The sequence below is a fragment of the Leopardus geoffroyi genome, chromosome A3 (genome assembly GCF_018350155.1).
Source record: "Leopardus geoffroyi isolate Oge1 chromosome A3, O.geoffroyi_Oge1_pat1.0, whole genome shotgun sequence".
NCBI lineage: Eukaryota > Metazoa > Chordata > Mammalia > Carnivora > Felidae > Leopardus > Leopardus geoffroyi.
Genome location: NC_059336.1, coordinates 131,282,159 through 131,297,388, shown reverse-complemented (window position 1 = coordinate 131,297,388; position 15,230 = coordinate 131,282,159).

The following is a 15,230-nucleotide window of genomic DNA, read 5'->3' as shown; positions in this document are numbered from 1 at the left end:
GGCCTGATATGGGACCCTGAGATTGCAACTGTGTCCGGATGTCCTTGATTGGAAAATTATATATATTGTAAAGCACTTCGCGACGAAGTTGACCACTTAGACACCTTATGCTTAGGTACTCTTTCCTTCTGCAAACTTTTATTGATGGGTTTCCACATGGTGCTGGGTAGGAATGCTCCTGATTCCCACAGGAGAGACAGAGGTGAAGAGACGTGAGTCACCGCCTAAGGAAGTGACAGATGAAGGCAAAAGCAGACGTTGCTGTCCCCATTATGAAAACGTGGTAAATGCTGGAGGAGGAGGAACCAGATCCTCGTGATTCCAGAGACTCTCTCAAGGGGGGACAGGGAGAAGGAGGGGCACCCACCGCAGAAATAAGAGCTGTGCCAAAAGCCCAGAGATGTGACAGCTGATGGCACGCTCAGGAAATGGCAAATAGTCTAATGCTGGTGAGTCACAGTTCATGAGAAGGGTGGCTGGAAAGGTAGTTTGAGATTAGACGATAAATAGCCTGGGAAGCCAGACTATGGAGCTCGAAGCGTGAATATAAATCCTGGGGATTTTTAATGGGAGATAATATTTACCAGCATTTGAACAAAAATTCCCCCCAAACAAGCAAATGACAGCATTGGGAGGGGAGAGGGCAGACCCAAAAGAATTTTCTAGAAATTATCTAGGTAGACAGCCATGAAGACCTGAAGTCAGCAATTAGCAGTGGGCCCCGAGAGGACAGAAGAGATGGGACAGCAGGCCATGGGTGAGTCCAGATAAGTGACAGAGCTAAGATTTGAATCAAGGTCTTGGGGCGGGGGGCGGGGGGTGTGGTCCTGGATGGTTCAGGTGGTTAAGCCTCTGACTCTTGATTTCAGCTCAGGTCATGATCTCATGGTTTGTAAGACTGAGCCCCGCATGGGGCTCTGCACTGACAGTGTGGAGCCTGCTTGGGATTCTCTCTCTCCCTCTCTCTGCCCCTCTCCTGCTCACACTCTCTATCTCAAAAAAAAAAAAAAAAAAGTTTACAAAAATACAGGGGCAGTTGTATTGCCTCAGGTCATGATCTCACGGTTTGTGGCTTCAGCCCCCACCCCTGCCCCTGTCAGGCTCTGTGCTGACAGCTCAGAGCCCGGAGCCTGCTTCGGATTCTGTGTCTCCCTCTCTCCCTCTGCCCCTCCCCAGCTCATGCTGTGTCTTTCTCTCTCTCAAAAAGAAATCAAATAAACATAAAAAAAATTAAAAAGATAGAATGAACTACTACTCGGCGATGAAAAAGAACGAAATCCTCCCATTTGCAACAGCAACGTGGATAGAACTGAATGGTATTACGCAAAGCGAAACAAGTCAGTCAGAGAAAGACAGATATCAGATGATTTCACTCCTATATGGAATTTAAGAAACACAACCGATGGACCTAGGGGAAGGGTAGGAAAAATCAGGTCCAAACAGAGAGGGAGGTAAACCATAAGACACGTCTCTTAAATACATAGAACAAACTGGAGGTGGATGGGGGGGTGTGGCTAGATGGGTGATGGGCATTATGGTGGATGGGGGATGGCACTTGCTGGGATGGGCCCCGGGTGTTATACGTAAGAGATAATCATTGGATTCTACTGAAGCCAAGACCACACTGTGTGTTAAGTCACTTGAGAATAAATCACATTAAAAAAAAAAAAAACAAGAAAAGGAAAAACTCACATAGTGATTTAGGACAGGACTCAGGGGTCCTGTTTCCCAGTCCAGTGTCTTTTGTAATGTGCCTCCGGCATCTTTTACACACGCGCTTCGTGTCAAAGGAGCTCTGTGTCTAAAACTTCTCGCCGAGCGTCTATTTAGGCTATTATTCCACCATGTGGGCTCATTTCTAATTATCGAGTCCTGACAACTCTAGCAAGCGGAATCTAGGCTCGCAAAAAAGCCCCGCACGCTTTAGCGGATTCATTTCCTTTCCTTCAGGAGGCATCATTAATCCTCTCACCGTCCCAAGTTTCTTTGTTCTCTTTTTCTTGGGGGTGCAAATGAACCCCAGCATTGGATTGCTTCAGCACCGCAGATACTAAAGGTTTCATCGCAGAGGTTTTCAGGCGGGCGCGTTTCCTCGTCCAAGCCTTCATCCACTTTCTGGCTCCATCGGGAATCCCCTTCCACAGACCCTCCACGAGCAGACTCCACGCTGGATGGTTTCTCGGCGTGCTGTCTTTGCATCCTGACCACAATTCAGTGTGGTAAACGCTACTATTCCCGTTTTCCAGGCGAGGATATGGAGACCCAGGAAGGCAAACCCCCACCCTAGGGCGCAAAAGGAACAGAGGTTACTGCCCGGGGCGCGCTGTTTGTCCAGTACCTCGGGCAACTGTTACTTGGATTTGATCGGAGAAGTTCCAGTTAAGGTGAAATTATCATTTTATCCTTTTGTTGTTGTTGTTGTTGGCAGCCAAGTTTTGTGTTGTGACGCACTGCCTGCCAGCATCTGAGTTACATCTCGTTGCCCTCAGGCACCTTGTTCCACCTCAGCCCTGCCCCGCTCATCCCGCAGATAATGTAAACCCCGGCCCTTAAAATGACTTCTTTCCAATGAGGATTTCTTTCAAAGGCTGAAGGTGGAGGTGTCCTGCTCCCAGATCCAGGAGAGATGGGAGATGAAGGGAAGAGAGAATCATCCCCTCCTGTGGCCACGTCTTCGCTCGGGGGAGACCGGCCATCACTCAGGCCGCTTGCCTCTGGATGTGGCTCTGTGGTTCCTCCTGATGAGGTTTTGGGGTGATGGGGGGGTTCGTGGGGTTCAGCAGCTGATGGCCAAGAAAGATTTCTTGAAGACCCCTTTGGTACAAAAAAGTGATTTGATTAAAGCACAGGGCCAGGACCCGTGGGCGGGAAGAGCTACACTGGGTTTGTGAAGAGTGATTAGTTACATACCAGGGTGTCGGGAGAGGTAAAGGCGCAAGGGAGGCTTCCAGAAGGACTGTGATGTGCTAACGAGGACTCCAAGATACCGGAGGCCTTGCTCTCAAGCTAAGGTTGTTTTCCCTCTAGTAAGGCATTAACATCGTGACAGTAGGGGGTTCCCGGAGAAAGGTTCTACTCTGTATTTGCCTCAAGGATGTGTCAATGGGCTGCAGGTCATAAGGAAATGTAATTTCACCTGCCATTTCCTTCTTGCCTTTGTTCCCCACATCATCATGGAGGGGAGGGTGATGTTGGGGCTCCAGGAAACAGGAGGCTATAGGTTTCTGTTGGTAAGATCGCCTTTTCCTCGATGGAGACTCCTGTCCTGCGGGACTGTGATGTCTGTCAGTTAACCATTTGTTTCCTTCCCTTTCCTTTGCCCTGGGGCAGCCGGGAGTGCTGGAGAATGTCGCACGGGTCCCACTTGGGGTGGGGGGGGGGTGTGCTAGGGTGTGCTTGGCCCTCGGCTTGCCTTATGGTCCCTCATCACTCAGACAAGCCAGCCTCTCAAGGGGGTCGAGGAAGCCTGCGGGGCCAGGGCGGCTGCGGGGGTGTTAGCTTGCCCGTGGAGCGGAGCCGGGAGCGCCCGGCCTGGACCTGTGGCCCGGAATGAATGATCTGTGAATCGCACGTGACTCAGCCCTCAGCGCGGGTAGTGAAAAACCCAACGACACGTGAACTTATTTCAGAAAACATGCATCATTGATGTGGCTATTTCGGGGGATGAAAGGGAGCTTGCAAAGGAGAAACACGTGAGAAGTGTTGGAGCTAAGGGCGTGGGACAGAAAACGCCGATTTCCCTCCGTCCTTGAGCAGGAAAGAGCGAATGTGCCTGGATGTCAGGATGTGTCTCCGGATCGGAATTGCAGGGGTGGGGGGTGGGGGCTGGCTGTTGGCAGGCCCTTTGCTCTCTGGGGTTTGGGGATTGGAGCATTTTGGAAGGGATTTCCCCCTTTATTTCCTTACTGTTACAGAGGCTAAGCCTCCGGTGGGAGCGGGCATGGAGATCCCCCCTCCCCAGCAGACCCCAAGCATGACAAGCTTCCCCTGTGACAAGGCGTTTGCTGTTCCATGGCTGTTCCCTGTTCTGCCGCGGCCCAGCGGGAGCAGAGACCCTCATTCTAACCACCGGCCAGAGATCCCACGTGAAGCGGCCACAAGCTGGGCAGAGAATGGGGGGCAGGAGAGCACAGGCTGTGGAAGGCTCTGCTGCCTTTGGGGGAGAGGCATCAAACAGGGGACTTTCAACCTCGGGAGGTCCCAGGCGATGAGGTTTTTGGGGTGATGGTGGGGTCCGGAGCCGACGGCCAAGAACGAACTCTCGAGACATCTTTGGTGCAAAAAAAGGTGATTTTATTAAAGCACAGGGACAGGACCCGTGGGCACGAAGAGCTTCCTTGGGGACCACGAAGAAAGACTGGCAGTTGGGGGAGGTAAAGTCAAGGGGAAGTTTCCAGTGGCTATTATCAAGCTAAGGTGGTTTTTCCCTCTGGCCAAGCATTAGCATTAAGACAATAGGGACTTCCTGGAGAAACGTTTTACTCTGCCGGCCTCAGGCCACTGGGCTGCGGGTTCTAAGGAAATTTAATTTTACCTGCCGTTTCCTTCTGTCTTTGTTCCCCACATCACCAGGGACGGTGGATTAGAGAAGTTTTGAGTCCTGGCCGCTCTGTTCTCTCTCTGCTGGCTTCTCACCGCAGCCTCCTGACTGGTCTTCCTCCCCGGGGCATCTAGGTCCAGCCTTCTACCCCAAGCAGAAGAGGCCCCCCTCCACCCCTCACCCTCGATTTTCCCTTGTTGTTTACAGTTTTCCTAAATCTGTGACCCTGAACGCTCTGACTGTTACCTGTCATTCAGCCGGCGTGTTTAATTCGTGAAGGCCCTACTAGGTCTCTCTTCTCCCGTCTTGCTATGTAACCCCCCTTCACGCACACTTTCCTCTTTTTCTGGTGCTCGGCCCAGAGAGATACTTCTTGTCCACCATTTGGGGATTTTTTTTTTTCTTGGTTAAGCCATTGGGCGGTAACATCCCTCAAGTTCAACTGCCCCGGGGACTTTGACCTCCTCTGTGGGGAGCCTTGCTCACCTCCTTCCCTTCCACTGGGGCTATCAAGATTCTCTGGGGCGCCTGGGTGGCGCAGTCGGTTAAGCGTCCGACTTCAGCCAGGTCACGATCTCGCGGTCCGTGAGTTCGAGCCCCGCGTCAGGCTCTGGGCTGATGGCTCGGAGCCTGGAGCCTGTTTCCGATTCTGTGTCTCCCTCTCTCTCTGCCCCTCCCCCGTTCATGCTCTGTCTCTCTGTGTCCCAAAAATAAATAAACGTTGAAAAAAAAAAAAAAATTTAAAAAAAAAAAAAAAAAAAAAAAAAAAAGATTCTCTAAGGAGCCTACAACTTCACCGGGCAGCTCATCTCACAAATGCCCTGGCTGGTGTAATCTTGTCCTTCCTTGTCCTGAAAAACTTCACGGACTCCACTGGTTTAGGAATTGCAAAGCAGCAATTCCGAGAGTGTCTTCTGAGATACCTTTGTCAACAGTGCTTCCCGTGCAAAATTCAAAGCAGTACCTTTCTGCTTTTTTGCAAACATTTATTGAGTCCCCCTTAGGTGCTGGACCCTAACAGGTCCTGTGGATACAGTGGTGAGCAAATTAGACACGACCCATGCCCTCAAGGGGCTTACCGTTTATTATGGACGACGTCAGACCACGAACACTGAAGAACATTCTGAAGAAAGGAAGGGTGCTATAGAAATGAAAAAGGGGCAGTGGTTGCAGGGAAGCCAATCTGAAAAATCAGGAAGGCTGAGACCTGGAGCATGAGCAAGGATTCAAAGGCTGGGTTACGGGCGAAAATGCCGGAACCACCCACGTGACTTTAGCACTGGAAAAAAGCAGGGCATCTCCAGGTGACTGAAGGTGGTATGGTTCGAGGTAGTGCTTTCCGAGGATAATCCTTGACCGAGTTTGCAGAACGGTCTGGAATACTTGATAGAAACACAAATGCCCGATTCTCACCTCCTGTTATTGAATCAGAATATCTCGGGAAGGGAACGCTCTTAGACTGGTTGCAAAACTGGCTGTTTTTGACCCATTCCCGAGTCTCGGATCTTTGCAATGTGATGGTACAGTTTTTCCCATCAACAGGTGGGGCATCTTTCTCCACTCTTTAAATCCGGGCTGGCCTTGTGACCCGCTTTGGCCGACAGAACGAGACGGAGATGTCTCGTGCCAATTATGAGCCCGAGGCTCAAGCATTAGTGTGTGCTCTGCTCTCTCCTGGAATCCTGACGCCACCGTGTAAACAAAAGCAGGTAAGCATGCTGGAGAATGAGAGGCCACACGCGGGAGGTCGATGTCCCTCTGAGGCCATCCTAGACCGGCCCACAGCCAGCCAGGTTTTTCCCACGTAAGCAGGCTCGGCCAAGACCGACAGAGCTGTTAACCTGACCCACGCTGGGCAGCAGATGGGTAAGTCAGTCCAGGGGAGACCAATGGCTTAAACCAATAATCATTTGGATTTTATTTTCATGTTTATTTATTTATTTTGAGAGAGAGAAAGAGAGAGAGAGAGAGAGAGAGAGAAAGAGAGAGAAAGCAGGGATGGGGAGATAGAGAGGGAGAGAGAATCTCAAGCAGGGTCCACACGGTCAGCGCAGAGCCTGATGTGGGGGTTGACCTCACGAACCGTGAGATCGTGGCCTGAACTGAAATCAAGATTTTGATGCTTCACTGACTGAGCCACCCGGGCGCCCCAAACAATAATCATTTGAACGGTAGTAACTGATGAGAGACTAAGCCACTGAGTTTCGGATGGTTTGTTATGCAGCAAAGCAAACTGACATAGGAGCCAAGAATACGGATCAGGATTTTGAAAGGGGGACAAGCAGAGGTCAGGGCCAGCAGGGCTTTGTAGGGCGGGATGAGGATTTGGCCCTTCATCCTGAGGGTTGTGTGGCGCCACGGAGAGGTTTGAGCATGGAGGCGACGTGATTAGATTTGTATTCTAGAAAGATTAACCTGGTTACTTCGTGGAGAAGGAATGGCGTGGGGAGGGGTGAAGGATGAATCAAAGCAGACAGAGTTCAACTTACGTACGTTTTGTTTCATGCTGCTTTTCTTTGTTTTAAATAGACATGTGGAGATCCAACTGTGCATTAAGTAATGGGATCACAAGTCCTAAGACCCACACCCTGCCCTCAAGACTACTGGCGGTGAGTTGTTATGGAATTTGACGGGTACCATGATGGAGGTGGTCATGGCGGTGTGGAGAGGTGGCACATAGCCCAGCCTGGAGACACAATGAAGGATTCGGGCCAGTCGGCGATAGCTGAGGACGCCGTAAAGATGGGGCACATGGGTAGGGACGCAGGGGCTGGGCCACCGTCTTCTTTGTACCCCTTGAAGCTATAAACAGGCAGAAGTCCAGCCAGAGCTGAGTGGCAGGGGTCCCTGGTGGCTAAGATACCATCGCACTCGTGGATAGAAGGGGACTCAATGACTCGACGAGAAGGGCAGGACCCTGCTCTGGGCCCTTAGGATGTGTCACCGTGGTCATCCGACCTGACACAAACGAGGCAAAGCTGTTTCTTACCTGCCGCTGGTGGGCCAGACGGAGAAATCGCCAAAAGCCAGACAGCTCCCTTGACCTATGGATTTTGACCCAGCCGCCTACGGTGGCCCTCAGCTACTCCCGACCGTCTTCTGCAACCCAGCAGTCGGCGGAGGCAGGGAGAGAACACTTTTGGCTGTGGCAACTCCCCCTCCCTGGAATGTTGGCATCGTGGGCCGTCAGTCTCCAGCTGTCTGTGTAGACGGAGCCCAGATCGAACCTGGGAGGTACGGAACACTGTGATCCAGGCCCACTCACCCGTGGCCGACAGGAAGGGTGAGTGCTGGGAAGGACAGAATCCGGAAGGGAGGGACCAGGTGCCTCCTCTTCTCATTAGCCTTCAGGTGCTCCCCACACACCGAGGGGGGGTTCTCTGCCCACTGCCCTGCCATGTTTCCAAATACGCGCCGGGTCCAGCCATACTCGGAGGATCGTGTTCCCTCTCACGTTTCTGCTGACCATTTCTCGGAACCAGAACAAATACCATCTGATCACGTGGGCACAGATTCCCGGGAAAGCCTCGAAGCCTCCATAATTAGTAACCGTTTTCAAAGATTAAATGCCTATGTGTGTAAGACCTGGGCATTCGTACCATTCTCTCATTATCCTACTAATTTCACACGGCAGCTCCGCGAAAGAGACATTGTTATTATTTTTATTTAATTATTTCTTTTAATGTATTCGTTTAATTTAAAGTCAAGGTAGTTAATGTACTGAAAGAGACATTATTAACCCCAGTGTAAAGTGTTAATTAAGGGGGCGCCTGGGTGGCCCAGTCGCTTGAGCGTCCGACTTCGGCTCGGGTCATGATCTCACAGTTCGTGAGATTGAGCCCCAAGTCAGGCTCTGTGCTGACAGCTCAGAGCCTGGAGCCTGCTTCACATTCTGTGTCTCCCTCTCTCTCTGCCCTCCCCTGCTTGTTCTCTCTGTCTCTCTCAAAATAAATAAGTAAACGGCGTATATCAAAAAAAGTAAGACTCTGAGAAATGAGGTCACCGTGCCAAGGATCACACAGCTATAGGTGGGGTGGAGTCAGATTCGAACCCAAAGCGAATCAAGTCTACACCCCACACTGCATCTATTAAACTGCACTGCCTCTGCCTCAATTCTAGAAAGCGATTTGCAGGGACACATGGCAGAGTCTGGATCTCTCAACCAAGGCTCTGGCCCCCGCTGCTGTCTCCTTCAGGACACCCACATATTCTCTGTGGTGCATTTCCTGAGCTGCCCCAGGCGGCCTCCCATGCATCCTGGGAAAGCATGGAGCCCACGGGAGACTCCAGACAGCTATGCACGGATGGGACTGATGCTCTCGGCAGAGAAGCACAGGGCTCCCCTGCTGGCCTTTCAGGGGCGAGAAGTTCTGGCAGAGATCGGTGTGCGCTGTGCGGCCCCACGCCAGAGCCCTGATCTCCGCCTCCGACATTCACCCCGGACAGACCATAGCATCCACGCGATCATTTGAGTCCAGCCTTTGTCTTCATCCCCATATGGCACTCAGATGACAGAGAGCCTGCGGTGTCAGAGAAATAGAACAAGCTTGACGGAGGTTAGTCTGTGTTTCCACACCGAACACATACACGGCTCCTGACTTCTCAAATCAACGGCACAGAGATTTCTCTTTTTCCAGGATGTCAGAATAAATGAAGATAGGGAGCCAGTTCCTAAGTTTCTCTAGATCGTGAAATTTCCTTCCTTTTTTCCCATAACCATTGACCCTGCATCTTGCCCTGGAAGGTACTGACTCGTGTTAATTAGCTGACGTCTCTCGCCCTCTCTTGCCCACGTCCCTGTGGTTCCGAGCAACAAACACTGCACAGTGTAGAAGGCTTCTCTGTCTGGTCCTCTAAGCACCTACACCAGGAGACCCGATGGCCAGGATCAGAGAATCAAGGCAGGGCCAGCGATGGAATTTGTGGGACCCACTGCAAAATGAAAACGTGAGGTCCTTCTTCAAAAATCACTGAGACTTTTGGGGTGCCTGGGCAGCTCGGTCGGTTAAGTGACCGATTCTTGTTTTCGGCTCAGGTCACGATCTCACGGTTTGTGGGTTCGAGCCCCGCTTCGGGCTCCGCAGCTGGCAGGGCGGTGCCTGCTGGGGATTCTCTCTCCCTCTCTCTCTGCCCCCCTCCCCTGCTAGCTCTGGCCCCGTCTCTCTCAAAATAAATAAATAAACTTAAAAAAAATGACTGAGAGTTTCAAAACCTCACAGCAGAGCATTGAACCAAACGCAGAGAGCCCATCTAAGGTCGGAGCCTCATGGAGCTGGCCCCGAGCGGGGCGGTCGAAATGTAGCAGAGATGGGAAAGAGAGGGGAGTTGGTGCTGAGAGAATACTCTTTCTGAGTATTATCATCTCCATGGAGGCAAGAGGGTGATGACACTGACCTTCTCAATTGAGCATTAACCACCGGTAATACACAGGGACCACTGGGAAATGTCAGGTGCAGGGTAAGGTGGGTTTGTTTGTTTGTTTGTTTGTTTGTTTGTTTTCTCTCTAAGAAAGAACCTGGGTCAGATCCCTCATTTTACAAAGGAGGCAGAAAAATGGAGGAGGAGAAAAATGGCTTGTCCAAGTTCACCCAGGCAATTCACCTGTGGTGCAGCCGGGACGAGGGGGTAGTTCTCCTGATTCCCCGCTGGGTAGTCTTTTCACGAAGCCAGGCTGCTTCTCCTCTCTCTGGCTGCCTCAGTTGTTTCTGCTTGACTGACGAGGCAGGGCCTTCGTGCCCATCGGCTGATGGTTTGGAGGCTGAATCAACCCTCTGAAAGACTGGCCCCTGCTTCCTGCCCAGCTTCTGGGTCTCATGACTGGATGATACTGAAATGAACACTACCCTCACCACAGGATGCTTGGGGCGTGGGGATATCTCTCTCAAATGACTCCTCACGTGGTTTGTGATGAAATGACTTTCTCTGTGCCCAGTTCACAGTTACCGGAGAGCTGCTTTGAGCATCAAGTGATGTGCCTTCCTGGTGGTAGTGTTATTCAAAGGCTGTTCTGTAGACAAAAGGAGGGTCCGTTGGATCCCTTTGCATTGAAATACCACTGACCATGGCTATCTCGGTGTTTAATAATAATAACGAGACCATAGGAGTACCCCCGCCCAAGGTATACACTTTTAGGAACCACTGTCATATTAGATTTATCACTCTGATGCCAGAGGAAGGGTAAGGCTAGTGTGATTTTATCCTAAGATTTCAGAAGAGGACACTGGCTCAGCATGACCAACTTACCTGCCCAGTCACATTCGTTCCTGTGGTAGAGATTTTGAGGAAAATGAGTACGTTCGGTTAGCCTCTTTATCTCCTAAACCTACAAAACAACTGTGAACTAACTTGATGCTACTTTTGATCTCTTTTACTCAGTCTGAATACAGTAGGTTAGATTGAAACGAAAATGGAATCTGGGGTCCTGTGTCCCACGCTGCCTTCCCCGACACCCATTCTTGAAACCCGGAGGCTGGCAAATCTCTCTGCCCCCCGAGACCTTCATCCGGGAGCTGATTTTTAGCAGGGCCCCGGCCAGCCGGGCAGTCTTTTGCAAGGATGTGGAGGTTGTTCTGACATTCCGTGCTGATTCGGTTGGCAAATTATGATTCTGGTCTCAAAGCCGTACGGAAGACTACTTCCCTGTGGACAATTTCATCCACGCTTTGTGAGCATCGCCAGGCAATTTTCCACTTAGATTCCCCACTCTATTCTTTTAAGGCCCCAATTCTGTCCCGACCTTCAGAGCTGCACGGGCCACTATCTGCTAGACTCTTCTTGGGTGAATCCCAAGCATCTCAGAGTCAGAATGTCCCTGAGGCCCTCTCCCTCCCTCTACTCCAAACATGAGTTCCTTATCCAAGTTCATACCCGTGTCTTTACCCATATTAAACTGCCCCCAGTCCTTTTTCTGAAACGGTGAACTAGGTCATACAATTCTGTCTGTTCTACTGGCCTCCTGGACTCTAGTCTTTCTACCTGAAATCCATCCTCTACCCTGCCCCAAAGGGACCCTTGATTAGGTCCTTCCCCACTGACTTGTTTCCTTTTTATGTATTGTTATGCAAGCACTATTCCCATTTATAACAACCTGAGAGGTAGATGTAATACTAATGGGCAGATCCGGGTAACGGGGAAACAAGAGAGTTTAGGTAACTTGTCCCAAGTCATACAGCTACCAGATGAGCAAGCAAGAATCTGTACCTATGAAATCCATCTCCAAAGACCCTGCTCTTGGGGACTATGTGATTATTATGGACGGACCTGTGTACCATCCCCCCTTCATAGGTTGAAGTCCTAATCCCCTATTTGGAGATAGGAGGTAACAGATCAAATGCGGCCCTTAGGGTGGGCCCAATCCAATCTCCCTAGAATCCTCACAGGCAGAGGAAATGTGGATACAGACGTACTTGTACAGGGGAAGGACCACATGGGGACACAGGAGAAGGCAGCCAGCCATCTGGAAGCCAAGGGGAGAAGCTCAGGAGAAGCCAAGTTCACCGACGCCTTGATCTCGGACCCCAGCCTCCAGAACCGGAGAAAATCGCATATGGTTGTTTGAGCCACTCAGTCTGTGATGTTTCGTTACGGTAGCTGGGTAACTGGGACACGCTAATGTGGTTGCCCCACCTCTCCCTGCATATGAACAGAGTCTAAACTCCTACAGTGGGACAAAGCCTCCGAGACAGGGACCTTCTTCCTCCTGATTCATCGCCCTCGCGCCATGAAAAAGCTCTCTTCCAGACGTGTGGATCGTTCAGCCTTTTTCTTCTATGTGCTTCTCTCATTTGATGCCTTTCTGCATGGTCGCCTTCTGCTTGTTCGATAACTTCTGCACTTTACTACCTGAAAACTTGCAATCAGCTCTTAAAATCTGACCCAACTACCACCGCTTCTCTGACATTTCGTTCTGGTTGGAAGTCTGCTTGGTCCCTCCCTTCTCTGTGCTTTCACTCCCACCTTGCACTCAACTCTGTTCAACACTCATTGCACTCCGTTTTTTCACTAAGCCGTTACTGCGTGCCCAGGGTGGTCCTCGCATTTGTGCCAGGTATCAGGGGGGCAGGAGGAAGGTGGTGAGTGTTCGCCCTCAAGGTGGTTCCTCTCCAGTGAAGGAGCCTGCAATACCATTGACCGTGGTGGTGTCTAGACCAGAGAAGGGTCACCCACCCCCTCCTGGGGGTCAGCTAAGACGTCTTGGAGATGCCAAGGCTTTGATGGCAGGTATGAGTAGAAAGAACTGGGGAGACACAAGGGACATTCCAGGGAGATGAGAGTGTGGAGAAACAGCGGAGTGTAACTGAAGTCACTCCCTATAGACTACGATCTGGGAACAGTTACCATGTCTGATTTACTACTAAAGCCCACATAAGCTATTTGCTAAATAAATGATTATTGAAAGAGAAAATACATGAATGACTCAATGGCTCAAGGAATGAGCAAATGAGAAAGTAAATAAGCCCCATACATCTCTTAGAATCCTTTGGTTATAAGCATCAGAAACCCACTGCAGTTGACTTCAGCAAAAAGAGAGTTTATCGGAAGGTACGGGGAAGATTGTAGGATGGTAGGAGAAAAGAAGACCCAGCTGGGCCAAGGCCGGAACGGGCCGTTCCAGATGGCCTCAGAGTAGGACCTGCGTGGCAGGCTTGTCCGCGTGCCCCTGTGAGAACGCATGAACCACGAATTTCTTCCGTCTTTCGGTCACTCTGTCTTCAAATTCTAGGAAAGGAGATCTAGCAGGGGCTGGGTCAGGCCGTGAGCTTTCCTCCTGGCTAGGCCAGACCTTTGTGCCTCTGATTTTGTCCCACGGTGAAGAAATATTTCCCGAGTAAAAATCAGGGGTCGTCACCAACCATGTGCAATCGCCATGGGGGAATCGAGAAAAACAAATATGCACTACATGAGAGTTTTCAGACCTGGCTCTCTTTCGTGAACCAGAACACCTTTAGAACCTGTTTTTCATATTCAGAGTCATGGCTTGTCAGAGCTGTTAAGAGCTGCTATCAGTCAATGGACCCCGTGTAAAGTTTTGATAGGAGACGAAATCATCTCAGGGATTAACGCATCCTTACCCTCACCCTCATGGGGCGAGGTGCAGTCCATAACTCCCCCCTCAACACCAGGCCATATCCAGCTCCTGGTGTTAGTTGGTAGTTTCCCCCGATCCTACTTAAAAGCGAGTTAGGATGTTTTTACATTCCTGGGTCTGTCTCATCTGGACCAGGGTCATACTGATGGCAGGCACTCGATGAATGATCTAGTGTTCTATACACGGAAATCACTCTTTATTTGACATTTCCACTAGAGAACAGGGGCCTGGCTTTCCTTTAGTTATCAGTTTAGGATAAAACAATTCTAAACCGGGGGTTCCACAGGGACTGTTTATTCCCAGACTTTAGCATAATCGTTGGCACATGATTCCCACTTCCAGAGAAGTCAGAACCCCTTCCTGTCATTCTGAGCTTTGACCCTATGGCATCGCAGTTCCATTCTTACCTGCACTCCAGGCTAGTATCTAGCCAGAGAGAGACTTATCTAGATGCAATCTCTCTTATGACCATGCCTCAGAACAAAACTTCACTGGCAATATAGAAAAGGCATGGGGCTTATTCATTCCATCATTCATTCATTCCATCGTTCATCACTCAAAAGTAAACTAGTGTAAGGTTCTAAAAGAACCCAAGAAGTTTCCTTTTATTTCTCACGCTGATCTGATGGTGCGTTTATAAACTTCCCAAGTTTCAAAACTCCTATTTCCCTGAAAAAGTTCTCACCTGCAAAATTCTGTGAGAATTGTTTTCTTTCTTAAGCAGATAGAATTTCTGTATGATTTCATTCCTTCCTCTCTCCCTTTCTTTTTTAAAAAAATTTTTAATGTTTATGTATTTTTGAGAGAGAGAGAGAGAGAGAGAGAGAGAGACAGAGTGTGAGTGGAACAGGGGCAGAGAGAGAGGGAGACACAGAATCCGAGGCAGGCTCCAGGCTCTGAGCTGTCAGCACAGAGCCTGATGTGGGGCTTGAACTCACAAATAGAGATTATGACCTGATCTGGAGTCTGACACTTAACCGACTGAGCCACCCAGGTACCCGTCCCGTCCCTCCTTCTCTCTCTTTCTTTCCCCTCTTCCCTCCTTCTTTCCTTCCTTCCTCCCTCCCTCCCCCTCCCTCCTTCCTTCCTTCCTTCCTTCCTTTCTTTCTTTCTTTCTTTCTTTCTTTCTTTCTTTCTTTCTTTCTTTCTTTCTTTCTCTTTCTCCTTTACCCTCTTCCTTCCTTCCTTCCTTCCTTCCTTCCTTCCTTCCTTCCTTCCTTCTTTCTCTCTTTCTCTCCTCTTTCTTTCTTTCTTTCTTTCCTCTCTTCCCTCCTTCCTTCTTTCCTTTCTCTCTCTCTCTCTCTCTCTCAGCTTGTTTAGGTACCTCTTGGTAGAGGTCTCAGTGATGTGGCCTGGCTTGTCACAAGACCACCACATGTCACCTCACGGCTGTAAAACTTAGTTTCCGTGTCTGCAAAATGAGAACCATACTACTACCTACCTCACTTAAAATTTTTTTTTGTTATTACTATTTTTAATTGTGGTAAAATACACATAACGTAAAACTTGTCATCACATCTATTTTTTGTGTGCGCAGTGTAGTGGCATTGAGTACATTCACATTGCTGTGCAGCCCTCCCCCCCGACCGTTCCCAAACCTTC